The sequence below is a fragment of the Triticum aestivum genome, chromosome 1A (genome assembly GCF_018294505.1).
Source record: "Triticum aestivum cultivar Chinese Spring chromosome 1A, IWGSC CS RefSeq v2.1, whole genome shotgun sequence".
Lineage (NCBI taxonomy): Eukaryota > Viridiplantae > Streptophyta > Magnoliopsida > Poales > Poaceae > Triticum > Triticum aestivum.
The window spans coordinates 8,110,091-8,126,626 of record NC_057794.1 but is presented as its reverse complement, the minus strand read 5'-3'; the positions used below and the strand labels follow the sequence as shown (position 1 = coordinate 8,126,626).

The 16,536-nt window shown below is 43.0% G+C and overlaps 1 protein-coding gene across 1 annotated transcript in view; it reads right to left on the bottom strand.

Annotated features, from left to right (window-relative positions):
• Positions 1-4,020: 4,020 nt before the first annotated feature.
• The window catches only part of LOC123185086 (formin-like protein 14), a gene marked incomplete in the record, with an annotated part of 17,408 nt that continues 4,892 nt past the window's right edge, over positions 4,021-16,536 (bottom strand). The window contains 1 exon segment of the mRNA XM_044597095.1: positions 4,021-4,247.

Sequence of the window (16,536 nt, the reverse complement as noted above, 5' to 3'; positions counted from 1 at the left end):
AATTCAAAACATTGCTCGTGATACTAAAATGACAAATTTGACACTAAATAGTACATAACACAAGTTGGATTTTATTTTTGGCCCATTAGCACATTGATGTCAAATTTATCATTTTTTGTATCTTAAGCAATGTTTGAAATTTTGATTTGAACTTTTGTGATAACATACATTGATGTTGTGTCAATGCAATAATAATCTTTTTCGGATTTTTTCAAACATTTTTGAATGTACAACAGGGTCAGATGCACCGATAGCACCAATTACCTTGGTGCACCAGATACGTTCCATGTCACTTGCAGCCATCTTAATAACTCAGTCATACAATAGTTAGTTAGACTAGTAAGTTATATCATTAATATATGTCACATCTTTCTCTCATAAAGGTTGTTGGGACTCGTGCTACAACCGGTTGTAAGCTTGTAGCCCGCTTCTCTTCTCTCTCCTCTCTTCTCTCCTCTCCTATCTTCTCCAACTAGACACAAATCTGATGTGGTATCTCTTATAGACCGTCTACATAACTCTATTGTACTTTATCTTGGAGTAATGATCAATAAAATAATTATCATGTTCCCCTTGTCTTGTTAATATGCTCTTCTTCTTCTTTCGATCGGTTTCCTCTATCTGTTGTGTTCCCATCCTCTCTTCTTGTTAGTATTCTCACATCTCAATGTTTGTTGCACTCAAATAGATCTTTAGCACTGCCCGCCACATTATTATACAAGCAGCATGCTCTAGGTGATGAGATCTGCCATTTTGGTTTAAGTACTTTATCTGATCTGCCATGTTCTAGCTGATATATTGAGAACGTTTATTACATGTGTTTACGATTATTCGATGTGAAGTTCATACACTTCCTATGTATTTCTACTCTTTTTAATGGACCCTAATAAGTGTCAGACGTGTGGCACGAAACAATTTTGCCCACACATGTTGGCTGAAGGAGATCGGCCAAACGTCATTTTAGTCACCCATTGTGACACGTGACGTCATTTTAGTCACCCATTGTGACACGTCAACATTTTTGTTTCTTTCACACATGCATACAAATAGGGACAAAAACAGATCATGTCAACGGGAATCTTTGGGGGTTTTCAAACTTTATAGTGTTTTATCTCTTAGATAAAAATTTCGAATGAAAATCTGTTTTCACCATTAAATCCGCGGCGACGAGGATTTCAAAACTAGATCCCATGTCGATATGTTTCGACTTTATTTTTTAACGGTTAAAAGTTGCCATGTCTATTGCACATAAATTGCTATGGCGTTTACACTAAAGTTGCCATGATACGCTTTAACTAGTTTTTTCTTCTTCGTTTAAAGTAAATTTTGACATGTTATAAAAAAGAGAATCAAGAATAAACTTGCCATGTAGAATTACTTTGTCATAATCCATGAAACAATTTTGACATGGTTCATCATTAAAAAGAAATCCATCATCAATTAATTTAAAGATGGATAGTCAATGACTCAAATTTGTTATGAATCAGAAACTAAAATTGTCATGGTAAATTACTTAAAATTGTCATGATACATGCACTAAAATTTGCCATGCTTCACACAAATAAATAATTTCCATGGTCAAAAATAATAGAATTGCCATGGTGAAAATAGAGGTAAATACAACAATGGTGCTTGAACTTGTTATCAATGTTCACTTTAGTGCTTGAACTTGAAAAATACGTCTAACTGGTTCTAAAACTTGACACAAACATGCAAATACGGTGCTAATCCTATCCATAGACGTAAAGCACGTCAATGTGGCATCGTGTATGGCTGACGTGGCACTGACATGGCGTGGGGCCTACTTGTAGTTACAAAACAGAATTACTCGAGTACCATATATGACCCTATGACTAGTGGGCCTGCCTGTCAGTAAATAATTAGTAAGAAAAATAACATAAAAACGTAATAGACGGGCATCGAACCTGCGACCTGACGTTGGGAAATACTTGGGCTCACCATTCCACCAAATATGTTTTCAAGTTAATGTCAGCCCCTCATCCTTAATGTATTTCAACCGAAAACTCCAGTATACATAAATGGGTTGCAGCTTGTGGCCCATTTTCCGCACATTATTTTTTAATGTAAAAAGTATGTCAATAATAATCATAATAATAAAATCTAGATTTAAATATTCATGTGTTACTAATAATTACTTTATGCTACACAAATATCTAGATTTAAATACCTTAAAAATGTTCCTGCAATTTTTAGAAATATTAACTTATTATTAGAAAATACTATTTTAAATATAATCCATGAGTGTTTAATTGTTTTTGTAAATACTAACATTTAAAATATATTTTATAAATAATAATTATGTTCTAAATAATAATTAAATATTTCTAAATATTACAGGAATATATTTAAATATTTTATTTTATTTTGTATAGTATACCTCTATATATTTACTTTGTATGCACGTGGACATTTGTGTGGCATGAGGTACTTTCTTCTAACATTTGAATATTTGAATCTTACTTTTATTATTATTATTATTTACGTATTTTTTACATTTAAAAAAATAACGTGTGCGATATGGGCCACTGGCTGCGGCCCATTTCCAGACACAGGAGTTTCTCGCTCAGTATATTTTGACTGAGGCGCCAAATTTAACGAAAACGATTATGAGGTGTGGTAGCTTGCATTAGCAGCGTGTAATCGTCTTGCTGCTGGTGTGATACCTGACTGGCGCATTTTCCATTTTATTTTTCTAAGGTACTGACAGGCGGGGCCACTAGTCATAGAGACATTTACTATTCAAGTAATTATGTTTCGTAGTTATAAGTGGGCCCCACGCCATGTCTGTACCACATCAGCCATATACGGTGCCACCTCGACGCACTTTACGTCTACGGGTGTGATTAGCACCGTATTTGCACGTTCGTGCCAAATTTTAGAATCAGTTTGATGTATTTTTCAAGTTCAGGCACTAAACTGAACATCCGTGGCAAGTTGAAGCACCACGGGTGTATTTACCTCGTGAAAATACTAAAATTGTCATGATCTATAAACTAAATTTGCCATGATAAATTACTAAAAATAGTCATGATCCATGAATTATATTTGTCGTGGTTAATTACTAAAAATTGCCCTGGTCAATTAAAAAATTTGCCGTGGAAAGTAGTTGAAATACAATGGTAGCTTTAAATCTACAAGTAATAATAGATGAAACATATCATGGCATATTTAGTGTAAACATTATGGCATCTTCAATGTAAACATTCTGACAACTTCAGTGTAACATCATGGCGACTTCTAGCCAACAAAAAAGTCACTGAAACATATTAATGTGGGATCTAGTTTTGAAGATCTCTTTAAGAAGAATTTAATGATGAAAACATATTTTTTATTTAAGAGATAAAACATTTTGAAGTCCGAAAAACAACAACATTCCACTTATGTCATCTGTTTGATGTGGCAAAATGGATGGTAATGAAAGCGGTTGGATCATGTTGCTTCATGCCACGCGTGTGGCATTTATCATTTGGGCTTTTGATTGGCATTCATAATATGTAAGGAAACATGATGGTATATTCTACTCTTGGGATGACAGTCATGGTGAAATCATTTGCAAACCAGTTTTGGGGGGACTTGTGCTAACCATCTATACCTAAATAAAATGCTGCATATGGTATGTTAATTTGAGGGCAAATCCAGCATGGTTTTGACTGGCTATGATGTGTCCAAAGCCTGAGCCATTGTTGTCGCAACTTGAACAATGTAGTAGTGTTGTCTTATGTAGAACAAGATGATCCACCAGGAGATGGACTTGGTTAGCTCAAGAGCCAGAGGCTAAGGCACACCACTGCGGCGGCGGCTAGGGATAGGTTGGGGATGGTGCGGTGCTCGACGGAGAAGCGACGAGCACCCCCCCCCCCCTAGCTCAGTGGAAGAACGGTGGTGGAAGGGCAAGGACAAGACAAGAGAGAGGACGCTACATGGATGAAAAAGAAAAGGTAGTAATTCCATGTGTAACTGAACAATGCTATCTTACCTAAGAGAAAAAACAGACAGTGGTACCACACAGCATAGCCATAGTAATTTTATGTTCCATTGTAGCTAACCTGACATGCTGATGGATAAACTTACCAGTGTTCTTTATACAACATACTACTGCACTATATAGAGAGGTTTAATATTGTTCTGGTCTACACTAGGAAACATAAGATAACAGTTCCGGAGACAACTTCATCATACTATATGTTCCACCAAAATAGATGCTCATAACAGTTTCCAGACAGAACCATCGCCGGCTCAGGGCGTCGTCCCCATGGGCGGCGCGCCAGCAGCCACCCAGCTCACCGGCGTCGAAAGCCGTGCCCGCGGTTATGGGCAGATGGGAATTTGTTAATGTCCGGTTGTAGAAAACCTGAACTTGACCTTAATTAAAATGAATCAACCGCGTGTGTAACCGTGATGGTCTCTTTCCGGTGGAGGCCGGGAAGTGAACACGGTTGTTGGAGTTATGCTTGACGTAGGTTGTTCTAGGATCACTTCTTGATCATAGTTTCTCGACCGTGCTTTGCTTTCTCTTCTCGCTCTCTTTTGCGCATGTTAGCCACCATATATGCTAGTCGCTTGATGTAGCTCCACTTCATATCTTTACCTTACCCATAAGCTTAAATAGTTTTGATCGCGAGGGTGCGAGATTGCTGAGTCCCTGTGGCTCACAGATACTTCCAAAACCAGCTTGCAGGTGCCGATGAGACCGCGCAGTTGAAGCAACCAAGCTCAGGAGGAGCTCGATGAAGATCTTGTCCTTTGTGGTGTTTCGTTCTAGTTGATCAGTAGTGGAGCCCAGTTGGGGTCGACCGGGGACCTTTGTCGCATTTGGGGTTCTTCTTTTATTTTGGCTTCGTAGTCGGGCCCTGATTGTATTTGGTTGTTGTAATGCTTTATTCCTGTAATTGTGTGAAGTGGCGATTGTAAGCCAACTATGTAATCTCTTTTCCTTATTTATTACATGGGTTGTGTGAAGATTACCTCACTTGCGACATATGCCTTCAATGTGATTATGCCTCTAAGTCGTGCCTCGACACGTGGGAGATATAGTCGCATCGAGGGTGTTACACACATCACATAGCATACCCTGCAAAAACAAGTTAGACGTCCTCTAATTGTTGTTTGCATGTTTTACGTGGCTGCTATGGTTTTCTAACAAGAACGTTTCTTACCTACGCAAAACCACAACGTGATATGCCAATTGCTATTTACCCTTCATAAGGACCCTTTTCATCGAATCCGTTACGACTAAAGTGGGAGAGACTTGCACCCGCTAGCCACCTTATGCAACTAGTGCATGTCAGTCGGTGGAACCTATCTCACGTAAGAGTACGTGTAAGGTCGGTCCGGGCCGCTTCATCCCACAATACCGTCGAAGCAAGATTGGACTAGTAACGGTAAGCATATTGAACAAAATCAATGCCCACAACTACTTTGTGTTCTACTCGTGCATAGAATCTACGCAATAGACCTAGCTCTGATACCACTGTTGGGGAACCTAGCAGAAATTCAAAATTTTCCTACGTGTCACCAAGATCTATCTATGGAGAAACCAGCAATGAGGGGAAGAAGAGTGTATCTACATACCCTTGTAGATTGCTAAGCGGAAGCGGTCAAGAGAACGGGGTTGAAGAAGTCGTACTCGTCGTGATCCAAATCACCGGAGATCCTAGTGCCGAACGGACGGCACCTCCGCGTTCAACACACGTACAGCCCGATGACGTCTCCCATGCCTTGATCCAGCAAGGAGAGAGGGAGAGGTTGAGGAAGACTCCATCTAGCAGCACCACAACGGCGTGGTGGTGGTGGAGGAGCGTGGTACTCCAGCAGGGCTTCGCCAAGCATCGCAAGAGACGAGGAGGGAGAGGGGTAGGGTTGCGCCAAGAAGGAGAGGATCTCGTGTGTCTTGCAGCCTCCAATACCTCAAGTATATATAGGGGAAGGGGAGGGGCTGCGCCCCCACCTAAGGTTCCCTCCCTAGGGGTGGCGGCAGCCCCCAGATCCCATCTGGGTGGCGGCCACAAGGGGGAGAGGGGGAGGCGCACCTGGGGTGGGCCTTAGGGCCCATCTGCCCTAGGGTTTGCCCCCTTTCCCTCTTGGAGGCGCCTTGGGCCTTGGTGGGGGGGGCGCACCAGCCCACCTGGGGCTGGTCCCCTCCCACACTTGGCCCATGCAGCCCTCCGGGGCTGGTGGCCCCACTTGGTGGACCCCCAGGACCCTCCCGGTGGTCCCGGTACGTTACCGATAAAACCTGAAACCTTTCCGGTGACCAAAACAGGACTTCCCATATATAAATCTTTACCTCCGGACCATTCTGGAACTCCTCGTGACGTCCGGGATATCATCCGGGACTCCGAACAACATTCGGTAACCACGTATATCTATTCCTTATAACCCTAGCGTCATCGAACCTTAAGTGTGTAGACCCTACGGGTTCGGGAACCATGCAGACATGACCGAGACGTTCTCCGGTTAATAACCAACAGCGGGATCTGGATACTCATGTTGGTTCCCACATGTTCCACGATGATCTCATCGAATGAACCACAATGTCGAGGATTCAATCAATCCCGTATACAATTCCCTTTGTCTAGCGGTATTGTACTTGCCCGAGATTCGATCGTCGGTATCCCGATACCTTGTTCAATCTCGTTACTGGCAAGTCTCTTTACTCGTTCCGTAACACATCATCCCGTGATCAACTCCTTGATCACATTGTGCACATTATGATGATGTTCTACCGAGTGGGCCCAGAGATACCTCTCCGTCACACGGAGTGACAAATCCCAGTCTCGATTCGTGCCAACCCAACAGACACTTTCGGAGATACCCGTAGTGCACCTTTATAGCCACCCAGTTACGTTGTGTCGTTTGGCACACCCAAAGTATTCCTACGGTATCCGGGAGTTGCACAATCTCATGGTCTAAGGAAATGATACTTGACATTAGAAAAGCTTTAGCATGCGTACTACACGATCTTGTGCTATGCTTAGGATTGGGTCTTGTCCATCACATCATTCTTCTAATGATGTGATCCCGTTATCAATGGCATCCAATGTCCATGGTCAGGAAACCGTAACCATCTATTGATCAACGAGCTAGTCAACTAGAGGCTTACTAGGGACATGGTGTTGTCTATTTATCCACACATGTATCTGAGTTTCCTATCTATACAATTCTAGCATGGATAATAAACGATTATCATGAACAAGGAAATATAATAATAACTAATTTATTATTGCCTCTAGGGCATATTTCCAACATGGGCTCCGGCTCCGCCTTGGGCTCGACGATGGGCAGCGATGGCGGAGGCGGGATGAAGAGCGGGGAGTGGATGGAGTCCCCTGTCGCCGACAAGGCGAGGGCGCGCTCCAGCCCATCCCATTGGGCGTCCTTCTCGACCCTGCTCGCCTCCAGCGCTTGCTGCAGGGCTTGCTCGAGGGCGGCTTGGTACGTCGCCTCTTCGTCCTCCTCGTGCGGAAGAACCTCAAGAAGCTGCGGAGGCACGTCGTGGTCAACATGGACGCCCCAGCGGCGCTCCTCCTCGTGCTCTAGCAAAAATCAGCGCTCCTAGTTGGGGGGGTCTAGCGCGTAGGTATGCATCTGTCGATGCTCCGGAGTGAGGACCTTGCGATGCCGGCGAACCTCCTCGGCATGCACCCATGTCGTGCGTGGTGCTGCCAAAATGGGGATCCGCTGCGGATCCAGATGCCAGCTGTGAGGCAGGTTGACATCCGGATACTGCAGTGGACGGCGGTACTGCTAGTGCCACCGCGCCTGATGGACTGGTATGTACAGACGCTGCCGCTCCGGTGGTGAGCCACGTCTAGGAGGCGGCGACGGAATAGCTCTCGAGCCGCGGGAAGAGCTCACACCGAAGGTCAGCTTCCCCCTTCGCTTGCCATTGAAAACCCCATGGTCGCCGACGGGAGGACCTCGCTACGTGTGGTTTGGGCTTGCTAGGGTTCCTGGTCGCCGGCGAGGGAGCACCGCGTGGCCAAATGTGGACGGGTGTTGGAAGTGGATGAGGCCGGCCCCGTCACACGCTTCTATTAAAAAGGACGGGCATGCGGACCTTTCACACGCTGCCAGGCGGGCCCTGAGGTAGGTGTTGGCATTTAATAAGACGCGAATGGTGGTTAGGCGACCGACAAGTGGGACCGCGGTGGACATCGAGGAGACGTGCGGTGCGTCTGCGACATGTCTGCGCCGACACATTTCATGCGTAATTTTTAGCCGAAAACAGGTCTACGCGGACGCGATGCAGACGGATTTTGGAAATGGGTCGGCGCGTTGAGCTGGCGTTTTTGTCCGCTACGACCAAAACGGATGTGGACAGATGAAATGGTCGCCCTGTTGGAGTTGGTGTAACACTAGAGGTTGACGCGCGCTTTGTCGTGCCGTCGTTAGACATGAGTTAAGCCTTTCTTTTTATTTGACATGATATTATGGTTGGTGGCTTCATTATGTATTTCACATGAGTTAAGATGACTTTTAGTTGCAATGATGATTTCTTCTTTTTGTTGGCTTCGCTCTCGCTCGATAGAGACAATATCTATCTATGAGGTGAACTAAATTGTTTTGTGGGTGATTATGGTATTCTTATGTATAACACAATAATCAATATATGAGTGTCACGTTCGGCTAGGAGTGGACCCAAGCAAACAATCGCATGAGCGGCCCACCAGCTCCCCAAAGCCGTGATGGACCAGGAGCAAACATTCCTAGAGAGTTTAGAACCTTAGAAGATATGACAACGGGAAGTAAAAAAATCAGCAACTTTATTTGAAAAGAATATAATGTTCAGATCGAAAAATTCATTTCTGCACCCGAGCGCATCTGCACCCACGTTGACAAAAAATCAAAACAAATAATAGAAAAATTCAAAAAAATTCCAATTTTTTTGTGTTGTAGACAATTTGATGCGTGAGGTCCGCTCCAATTTTCAAATCATTTGGACGTTTGAGAAGCTCTCAGTAAAAAAGATAAATTGGGAGTCTGTAAAAATGTTTACTGTTCATGTACTGTTTTAGTCCGATTTGTCTTTTTTACTGAGAGCTGCTCAAATGTCCAAATGACTTGAAATTTGGAGCGGGCCTCACACATCAAATTGTCTACCACACAAAAAAGAGTTGAAATTTTTTGAATTTGTTTTGAATTTTTTATAATTTTTCTAACCAGGTGCAGATGAGCCTGAGCACCAAAACGCCCTACTCGTTCAGATCCGCCATTCAACGTTTGGCAAAACTTCTAACGAAATAAAGAAATTGGACCAGCACCGCTCATCAACAAACAAGCAAGCCGGCTAGGAAAAGGTTTAAGACCTAGACCATGCAAACCAATAAAACTTACCGGCACAATCCAAATTTTTAAAAACCAAACTCTTCGACCGAAACCAACAAAAACCATTTTAAAACTTTCGGTTAAACCCATTTGCTTCAACAGAATCAAGCCATCAATTTGAAGTAGACGTCAACACATGAGCAAGCAACAAAGCTCTTGACGTCAATTACTCCCTTGTAACAAGCAGTTGTTGACATAGATTAGAGGAACTCCAAACACCGCGGCCTCCTGACACCAGAGCATTGGCGCGACCCTGCCTACTCGCAAGTCTCCCCTAACCGGGTGGCCTGGTTCGCTATGGAGCACGATGTGGCCCGCCGCGGCGGCATGCGGCTTAACCTTGGGTTCGTGCCGTCGCCCCGGGAGGTGGCATCGGAGGAGAAGGAGGCGGCCCACCAGGCCACATTGGAGGTGGTGCTCCAGGGCACCCTAGAGGAGAGCCAGCATGAGCAGGACACGGGCTATCGTCGGCGGGGGACCGTGCCTACGCCCCCCCCCCACCGCCTGAGCACACACGTGCGCTCACTCACACGCTTCCCACGGAGCCAGAGTCGGAGATGTAGCGTGGACCGGCATCCTCCGTGAGTGGGCTAGCGCGCCGCCCATCGCGCTGGGCGCCTCGCCGAAGCAAGAGGAGGCCTACCTGGAGCACTGGGGACAGCTCCACCTGTCCGAGGAGCGCGCCGACAGCGAGCGCTGGATGCAAGCCGAGTGTGAGGAGGAGGAGTGTCGTGCCTGCTGGGCACAGGAGGTGGAGGAAGAGTGTCGGGAGCAGGAGAATGACGAGCGCGCGCCGCGCAGCAATGCTGCCGGTGGGGCAGATGTTGTAGGAGTCGGTGCGAGTGGCGTGGGAGACCGCATTCCCATGGGTTGGGCCGCCACCAGCCTTCGTCGACCTCACCGGCGACGACGACAACGATGGCGACACCTAGGGCAGCGTGCTTTGTCGTTGGGAGGCGCGTTTATTTAGTTTTTAATGTTTTATTAATGTTTAAGTGGACTTTTGCCACAGTTGACCGCCGATTTAATGTTTACTTATGTTTAATTCAAACGCATGCTTTCAAAATTGTTTTCTTAAATGGATGCCGAAAACAATGCGTCGGGCACCGTTGGACGACGTTGTTGACCCAAACAAAAAAGCAGACAATCGAGTCAAAAAATTAGTTTTACTTTCGCTTCTACTAATACATTACCACGTAGTAATCATTGGCTAGAAAACCAGCTTCGGCAGGGTCCACCATTTGACCAAAGTCCACGATCAAACAGAGGGCTCCATTTCATGTGAGCTTAGTAATACAAAAAAGCGGACAATTGAGTCAAGAAAATCAGTTTTATTTTCGCTTCTACTAATACGTTGCCACGTGGTACTCATTGGTTAGAAAACCATCTTTGGCGGGGTCCGCCATTTGACCAAAGTCCACCATCAACCAGAGTGCTTCATTTCATGGGAGCTTAGTAATTGTGGAGATACTGTCGGTGGAAAGGTGAGCTTAGTAATTGCGCGGCTGCCCAGTCTTTTTTACCGCGTCCGTGCTGTTGTAAAGAAAAAGAAAAACATCTCATCTTTAGTCGGCAGACACGGTAAAAAAAAAAGCACGAGCCTCGATTTAAGGAGCCAAACCCACAAGCCAGTGAAAAGTTCGGTGGAGAGGGGAAAGAGCATCCGCCCTTCAATCGTCCTACTGTGTGCGTGCGTGGATGTATTTTCAACGAAAGCCGCAGCTCCTTCCCTTTCCCATTCCACTCCGTGGTCAAGCTCTATCACCTGCGGCTGAGCTGCAGAGAGAGCGAGGCCTACCTCTTCCCACTCCACTTCCTGTAGCGCCAGTTTCATTTTTCGCTGTACCTCCAACATCGCTTCACAAAACATTTTTTCACAAAATAAATCTGTGACAGCGTGCACTGATGCGGTCTCAATGTGCTTGGTTTTCCTTGGAAAACAATTCCGGTATTTTAGCATGTGCTAATGCAAATCATGCAACACGAGGGAGGGAAGGGAAGCCCAATCATTCGGACTGTCCGGCACCCTCGGTATCTCCACCATATGTGAGGTGGATTTGAGGCCGCCCAGACGCGTTTGTGACGTCGGACCAGCACATTTTGACCCCATAAAATTCCCTTCATGTACCCATATTGATTCAAACCTTTACCCATTTGTCCACTTCCATTTCGCTTCAGCCTCCTCTCGGCTCCTCTCCGGCCATCTTCCGCATGACTAGCGGCGGATACGATACCGGTCGTTCTGGATCCATCGACAGGGAGCTAACCGCCAGCACAGACGGGAAGCTGATACATGTTCGGCTCGCCGTGCCATGGATCCACCAGTCGGGCATCTTCTTTCGCCACTCCTATTTCAATGCAGCGATGACGCCTCATTCCTTCTTGTAGGCATCACCAAGGAGATCAGCAACCCTCGTGCCTTTCTGATCTTTTTTGCAGGTGAAGACCTAGACCCACCTTGTCGGGTTAGCAAGAGGGCATCGTTAACGGCCTTACTCCATTGGACGCATTGTTTTGAAGAGAGGCTCTTTGCGTGGGTACACTTGGTGGCGCGTCCATCCGAGGTTGTCAGTTGGTGGCAATGGAGGAAAATATGATGAATATCATCCAATATAATTGTACATCACAGATCTAATGTCTACGCTTTCCATGTATTAATCTTTCCTAAGTTACTTTTGCTGCTGCTGTTACAATCGCTATAAAATTGCTTCTATTATTGTTACCGTTACTATTGCTACTGTTACCACTATTATCAAACTATCATACTACTGTGTTACTAAACACTTTTATGCAGATATTTAGTTCTCCATGTGTGGTTGAATTGACAACTCAACTGCTAATACTTACAAATATTCTTTGGCTCCCCTTCTATCGAATTAATAAATTTGGTTGAAATACTACCCTCGAAGATTGCCGTGATCCCCTATACTTGTGGGTTATCACACACTCACCCACTCATCAACACAAGCAAATGGCGGAGTTATGTGCTGGGCTGGGGGGCAGTGCCCCCCCTCCTGTAGACCTGGGGAAATCCCTGAAGAATCTTTTTTGAAGGGCTTAGATTAGGATAAATTAGTGTTTTCTTTCCCCACCTGCAACGCACCCAGGTCAAGCTCGCATTTAGATGCAGGCTTCTGGAACCGCGTTGGTGGGTGGTTCACCTTCGCGGGGCGGGAGGGCACCCTGCCTGACTCTACACCACTCTTCTACACGGGCGATTAGGCCGACATCTTTGGAAAGGGCATTGCCCACAAAGGCCTTGGCTAGGTCCGCCTCAACATCACCCTGGTGTTCACACACACCAACACCCTGGCCGAGTTTCGGCCCAAGTACACGGTGAGCTGGGCCCGAGTGAGTTGTGTGCTACTCTCATGCGCCCAGCACGGCCGCACCTCACAACTGCACCTGGACATCGCTGCAGGTCTAGCTTGTGACGCTGTCGACGGCCAATCTCTGCCCCCGCCAACAAACAAATGTTTTAATCGATGCAGCCGCTTCTTGCACCCACTGTGTTGACTCATTAAGCATGGTTAATAAATATAGCCAAGAGCTGGCTATATGGATTTGCCATGTCACTTGTGGCGACGTATCCGGTTCACCGGGGCAGTTGGTGCTACTAGTGCATCGGTCCCCCATTGCACATTATTCGAAAAAAATTCAGAAAAAAATAGTGCATTCACACAACATCAATGTATTTTGTCATAAAAAATCAAATGAAAATTCAAAACATTGCTCGTGATACTAAAATGACAAATTTGACACTAAATAGTACATAACACAAGTTGGATTTTATTTTTGGCCCATTAGCACATTGATGTCAAATTTATCATTTTTTGTATCTTAAGCAATGTTTGAAATTTTGATTTGAACTTTTGTGATAACATACATTGATGTTGTGTCAATGCAATAATAATCTTTTTCGGATTTTTTCAAACATTTTTGAATGTACAACAGGGTCAGATGCACCGATAGCACCAATTACCTTGGTGCACCAGATACGTTCCATGTCACTTGCAGCCATCTTAATAACTCAGTCATACAATAGTTAGTTAGACTAGTAAGTTATATCATTAATATATGTCACATCTTTCTCTCATAAAGGTTGTTGGGACTCGTGCTACAACCGGTTGTAAGCTTGTAGCCCGCTTCTCTTCTCTCTCCTCTCTTCTCTCCTCTCCTATCTTCTCCAACTAGACACAAATCTGATGTGGTATCTCTTATAGACCGTCTACATAACTCTATTGTACTTTATCTTGGAGTAATGATCAATAAAATAATTATCATGTTCCCCTTGTCTTGTTAATATGCTCTTCTTCTTCTTTCGATCGGTTTCCTCTATCTGTTGTGTTCCCATCCTCTCTTCTTGTTAGTATTCTCACATCTCAATGTTTGTTGCACTCAAATAGATCTTTAGCACTGCCCGCCACATTATTATACAAGCAGCATGCTCTAGGTGATGAGATCTGCCATTTTGGTTTAAGTACTTTATCTGATCTGCCATGTTCTAGCTGATATATTGAGAACGTTTATTACATGTGTTTACGATTATTCGATGTGAAGTTCATACACTTCCTATGTATTTCTACTCTTTTTAATGGACCCTAATAAGTGTCAGACGTGTGGCACGAAACAATTTTGCCCACACATGTTGGCTGAAGGAGATCGGCCAAACGTCATTTTAGTCACCCATTGTGACACGTGACGTCATTTTAGTCACCCATTGTGACACGTCAACATTTTTGTTTCTTTCACACATGCATACAAATAGGGACAAAACAGATCATGTCAACGGGAATCTTTGGGGGTTTTCAAACTTTATAGTGTTTTATCTCTTAAATAAAAATTTCGAATGAAAATCTGTTTTCACCATTAAATCAGCGGCGACGAGGATTTCAAAACTAGATCCCATGTCGATATGTTTCGACTTTATTTTTTAACGGTTAAAAGTTGCCATGTCTATTGCACATAAATTGCTATGGCGTTTACACTAAAGTTGCCATGATACGCTTTAACTAGTTTTTTCTTCTTCGTTTAAAGTAAATTTTGACATGTTATAAAAAAGAGAATCAAGAATAAACTTGCCATGTAGAATTACTTTGTCATAATCCATGAAACAATTTTGACATGGTTCATCATTAAAAAGAAATCCATCATCAATTAATTTAAAGATGGATAGTCAATGACTCAAATTTGTTATGAATCAGAAACTAAAATTGTCATGGTAAATTACTTAAAATTGTCATGATACATGCACTAAAATTTGCCATGCTTCACACAAATAAATAATTTCCATGGTCAAAAATAATAGAATTGCCATGGTGAAAATAGAGGTAAATACAACAATGGTGCTTGAACTTGTTATCAATGTTCACTTTAGTGCTTGAACTTGAAAAATACGTCTAACTGGTTCTAAAACTTGACACAAACATGCAAATACGGTGCTAATCCTATCCATAGACGTAAAGCACGTCAATGTGGCATCGTGTATGGCTGACGTGGCACTGACATGGCGTGGGGCCTACTTGTAGTTACAAAACAGAATTACTCGAGTACCATATATGACCCTATGACTAGTGGGCCTGCCTGTCAGTAAATAATTAGTAAGAAAAATAACATAAAAACGTAATAGACGGGCATCGAACCTGCGACCTGACGTTGGGAAATACTTGGGCTCACCATTCCACCAAATATGTTTTCAAGTTAATGTCAGCCCCTCATCCTTAATGTATTTCAACCGAAAACTCCAGTATACATAAATGGGTTGCAGCTTGTGGCCCATTTTCCGCACATTATTTTTTAATGTAAAAAGTATGTCAATAATAATCATAATAATAAAATCTAGATTTAAATATTCATGTGTTACTAATAATTACTTTATGCTACACAAATATCTAGATTTAAATACCTTAAAAATGTTCCTGCAATTTTTAGAAATATTAACTTATTATTAGAAAATACTATTTTAAATATAATCCATGAGTGTTTAATTGTTTTTGTAAATACTAACATTTAAAATATATTTTATAAATAATAATTATGTTCTAAATAATAATTAAATATTTCTAAATATTACAGGAATATATTTAAATATTTTATTTTATTTTGTATAGTATACCTCTATATATTTACTTTGTATGCACGTGGACATTTGTGTGGCATGAGGTACTTTCTTCTAACATTTGAATATTTGAATCTTACTTTTATTATTATTATTATTTACGTATTTTTTACATTTAAAAAAATAACGTGTGCGATATGGGCCACTGGCTGCGGCCCATTTCCAGACACAGGAGTTTCTCGCTCAGTATATTTTGACTGAGGCGCCAAATTTAACGAAAACGATTATGAGGTGTGGTAGCTTGCATTAGCAGCGTGTAATCGTCTTGCTGCTGGTGTGATACCTGACTGGCGCATTTTCCATTTTATTTTTCTAAGGTACTGACAGGCGGGGCCACTAGTCATAGAGACATTTACTATTCAAGTAATTATGTTTCGTAGTTATAAGTGGGCCCCACGCCATGTCTGTACCACATCAGCCATATACGGTGCCACCTCGACGCACTTTACGTCTACGGGTGTGATTAGCACCGTATTTGCACGTTCGTGCCAAATTTTAGAATCAGTTTGATGTATTTTTCAAGTTCAGGCACTAAACTGAACATCTGTGGCAAGTTGAAGCACCACGGGTGTATTTACCTCGTGAAAATACTAAAATTGTCATGATCTATAAACTAAATTTGCCATGATAAATTACTAAAAATAGTCATGATCCATGAATTATATTTGTCGTGGTTAATTACTAAAAATTGCCCTGGTCAATTAAAAAATTTGCCGTGGAAAGTAGTTGAAATACAATGGTAGCTTTAAATCTAGAAGTAATAATAGATGAAACATATCATGGCATATTTAGTGTAAACATTATGGCATCTTCAATGTAAACATTCTGACAACTTCAGTGTAACATCATGGCGACTTCTAGCCAACAAAAAAGTCACTGAAACATATTAATGTGGGATCTAGTTTTGAAGATCTCTTTAAGACGAATTTAATGATGAAAACATATTTTTTATTTAAGAGATAAAACATTTTGAAGTCCGAAAAACAACAAGATTCCACTTATGTCATCTGTTTGATGTGGCAAAATGGATGGTAATGAAAGCGGTTGGATCATGTTGCTTCATGCCACGC